The sequence below is a fragment of the Saccopteryx leptura genome, chromosome 2 (assembly GCF_036850995.1).
Source record: "Saccopteryx leptura isolate mSacLep1 chromosome 2, mSacLep1_pri_phased_curated, whole genome shotgun sequence".
In the NCBI taxonomy this organism is placed as follows: Eukaryota; Metazoa; Chordata; class Mammalia; order Chiroptera; family Emballonuridae; genus Saccopteryx; species Saccopteryx leptura.
Window position 1 is genome coordinate 305,895,276 of NC_089504.1, and position 4,252 is coordinate 305,899,527.

Below are 4,252 nucleotides of genomic sequence, written 5' to 3' on the forward strand. Positions count from 1 at the left end.
TTGTCAGTTCGATCCACGGTCGGTCAGGCACATACAAGGACAGTTCTATGTTCTGTTTTTTTCTCTCTCCCTCTCTGCCCCCCTCCTCCATTCCTCTCTAAAAATCAATCAACAAAAAGAAAGGGAGGGAGAGAGGAAGGGGGGGAGGAAGGAAAGACATTTGTCATTACCAAAGGAAATGTCTTTAGGTAAAAATAATAAAAACCCATGTTGCACAGATAATGCAGATAGTTCTAGTTTTCTGGTCAACTGGCAAAAAGCAGACACTTAGTGTCTTCAGCTCCAATCTTTTGTTCGTTTCTTACTGCTGGAACTTCATATTCATTTCTTGTTGGATGAGTAACCAGATGATGGTAGAGAAGGTAAGCCGGCACTTACTCAGCCCTCCCTGCTCAGCCTCAGCAGACGAATTCTCAGCGGGTGGATCACTGCTTTTGTCTCTCTGCCTTTTTGTGGTTTAGGGTTTTCTGGGCGTCAGGGTCGGTAATTGAAGTTGCAGTGATACCGACATTGAGGGGTTGCTAACCTTCCCTCTCATCTCCTTGATTGTCCTTAACTTCTTCATTGTCTTCCTCTCCAAGCTGTGTCTGGGGAGGAGGGCCCCTGGAAATCGTGGTCTGTACCCGATACATACTCTGTGCCACTGTCTACCTTGTTCTGCATCCTAGTTGTCGGAAGCCTCCATCACTTCTCCCTGCTCAGGAGGGCTGGAATACTGCGGTCGAGGCCCACAGGGCCTCCGCAGGTAGTAAGGTGGGACCCATGGCCTGCCCTAAGGGCAGTGCTGGTGATGTTGGGCCTGACCTTGGGGTGCACTCTCCGATCCCTCCCTCTTTCCCCACTCTCCCTATTCTGGTAATTCTGTGCATCTTGCCAGGAGGACCCCCGCACGTGGACAGCATCTCTCCTGGCTGTGGTCCGCTGCACGTGTTTCCTGCCTTGCACTGGAGCTCCACCCGGGCCTGTGCATTTGCTGTCTCGCACCTTTCCTCCAGCAGCAACGTCAGACTCCACTGTCTCTCTGTCAACACTGCAGAGATACCTCCTGGGGCTGTTCTCCGTGGCAGTCTGGTGTACAAGTACATCCTCCTTGGTGTCGTTCCTGTTGAGGAAGCCACGCCTATTTCTTACATGGAACCATTTTACTGTTCCCTAAACCTTCGTCAGGATAACCCTGACCCCACTGATGGGAGGCTGCTGGGGCACTGCCGGGGGGCGGGGCTTGGAATCGGCAACGCTGAGGGTGGGGGCACAGGGCTGCTGGGTCTCAGCCTGACTGCTCATGGTTTGTGGTGACAGTGACGGAGATGGGGCAGCTGGGGCTCTTCCTGGGGTGTGTGTGATGGTAACTACCCCGGGGTGCGGGGGCTGCTCAAGGCTCTCCCGATCCAGATCAAACTCTTGGTTCTTTCTTTTTAGATGTTCTGCTGTCATCTTGTACCTACCATGTCTTGAACTCGGCTCATTTCCCTCATTGTCCACTCATCTCGCTCATTCTCCCGGTTTCTTTTTCTTTTCTTTTTTTTTAAATGAATTTTTTTAATTTTAATTTTATTTTATTTATTCATTTTAGAGAGGAGAGAGGGAGAGAGAGAGAGACAGAGAGAGAGACAGGGGGGAGGAGCTGGAAGCATCAACTCCCATATGTGCCTTGACCAGGCAAGCCCAGGGTTTCAAACCGGCAACCTCAGCATTTCCAGGTTGATGCTTTATCCACTGCACCACCACAGGTCAGGCGGTTTCTTATAACATTACATTTTTTAGTGCTCTTTTTTCATTCAAGCAGTCACTAAATCCAGAATTTGTTATTCCCACTTTAAATTTATTTTCTTGTATGTAAGTGGTCCTCTCCATTTCCTTGCTCTGCCTAGGCCAGTTCCTTATCGCCAGGAATATCGGGGTCGGAGAGCCCTCCTCTGGCAGATCCCACCTTAGCCAGCCTCCTGTAGGACATGTCCCAGATGGGTGGCTCTCCCACTAGGCTGTTAGGTGGGGGCTGGCCAGTACCTACCACAGTGCCTGATTTCAAGGAGGCATTTTAAAAATAGTTTCTTAAAAACCTCCTGACACAGCCTGTTCTATAGTTAATCCCCAAAAGAACTACTTGAAACCTCACTTCACCTCCCTCATAGACATAAGCTTAGAACCTTCAAAAGAACCACAATCCCCATTGCCTTCAGATCCGACTCCTAAGATTATTAAGACCTTTCATTACCTATAGAAATTTACCATCTATGCTTTCTCTTCACAGCCTTCCCCCACCTGATTTTTTTTTTACCTCCCTCATTGCCTGCCTGGCCTGAAAATTTACCTCCCACTCTGTTCCCCACTTGCCCTTGTTCCTGTTACTACTCTTGTGAACATTTCATTCCAGACTTCAATAGTCTAGCCTGAGTCAGACCTTCTTTGCAAGCCTTCTCTGGCTACCACAAAGGATCACTATCCTTTGCATTCTAAAAGCATTAGTTGTCAACTTCTAATCTCAGCGTTTAAAAGTAAATTAACTTGTTTTGTGTTTAACTCTTTCATGAGCATCTACTTGTCTCAATGAGATTTTAAAGTACAGAGGCTTTATGTGCTAAGAACACAGCAGGTTTATATTCCATTTGTCTTGCAAACATAGTAACCCTCATTTAATACTTGTTTTAATTTCACAACATGAAAATGAGCAAGTGACTAATTTTCTGTGTTTCTATCAGGGACATGCATTCTGTTCTCTTAACATTACTGAAGCAGTAAACAGCACTATAGATATAAAAGGGAACAAGGCAGATCTCCATCCTAGAGCTTAGTGTGGAGGAGGACATTTAGATAAGCAGAATTTTATACCAAAATCTGGCAAACTGTACTGAAGATAAAAGCGCTACAAAGGCCAAAAAAAATTTTTTTAAAGGGAAGACTTATTGCCTAATGAGATTAGGAAAAGCTTCTAGAGCTAACATCTGAACAGGGATGTCTACGAACTGAAACTTCTACTGTCATTCATAAGGTAGAAAATCTGGAAAACGCACTCAGTCCAGGCATAAGAGGCTGCTTGAAGATGCAAGACCATAAAGAGGTGAAAGGGCAGGCTGTTAGGGAACATGATGCTAGACAGACAGCAAGATATGTGAAAAGGAGTGGTGCAGATAAAGCAGAAGGATACACTAGAGCCAGCATAAAGAGCCTGCCATAGGCTACCGCACCATGGAGGTAGTGCTAAAAGCAAAGAAGTGAGAGTTGTTCAATACAGTTAGCGATTGATACTGTCGACAAAAGAAATGGTCAAACCTGTAAAGAATTTTTATGTATTTATTTGAGCCAAACTGATGACAATTGCAGGAAAGCAAAATCTAAATGAATTGAGAAAATGCTCTGGAGAATGGCAGTTTTGCAGCTTATTTTATGCATTAGAATAAAAGGCGGAGATGTAAGGAAGGTTACATGAAACCCCTTGGGGTAGATGAGGGTGGTGGGAGAAAGCAAAGCTGGGAAATCTCTAGGTAAAAGGCAAGATGGAGAAACGCGTCTTCTAAATTGGTGGGTTCAGAATAGTCAACATTTAGGACACACAGAGATGGTATGTGGGGAACAAGATAACAATGAAGATCTCTGTGGTCTCCTGCTCTGGTGTCCACAGTTGTGCATGGGGTGGCGGGGGGGGGGGGGGCAATAATCTGGGAAAGATGGCTTTGAAATTTCCAAGGTATGTTATCTTAGATGCAAAAAGATAAGAGGCTCACTTAAGGTAAAGACTGAACCTCGTCAAGGAAGCTACAGGTCTAGAACATGACCACCCACCAAGACCCACCACTGTTGGTAATTTTTAAGTTCAGACCACCCTATGTGGTTACTTTCCATTTCTGAGTTTGTAAGGCCCTCCAGGCCGGCTTCACTCTGGTTTAGCATACAGCCCCTTTTTCATTCACAATACAGTAGGATTAATTCAGCCCTAAAATGCTCTTGGGCAGGAAGATAGCCAGCAAGATAATCCAAGAAGCCCTGTGGAGAACCAGTCACGCGCTGGGAACCAGGACGTGGCAGACCGGCGGCCGCACCCACTAGCTGCTGGGTGTAGGGGCTGCAGCCAGCCATCCTCGTAGGAACCTGGACCGAAGTTGGGCGGGAATTCGGTCCACGCAACTAGGCGCGCTGGCGGGGACGTGGCGCTTTCCAGCCAATCCCGGCCACGCAGTTGTAGGACCAATGACTTCCCGGGAAAGCTCTGCGTCAGCTGCGGGTTTGTTGTTGATTGGTCGAAAGGCCTCCGCCA

General features: G+C 46.9%; 1 pseudogene; it reads right to left on the minus strand.

Annotated features, from left to right (window-relative positions):
- Window positions 1–301: 301 nt before the first annotated feature.
- Window positions 302–1,284, minus strand: LOC136392169 (Y-box-binding protein 1 pseudogene; annotated as a pseudogene).
- Window positions 1,285–4,252: the final 2,968 nt, after the last annotated feature.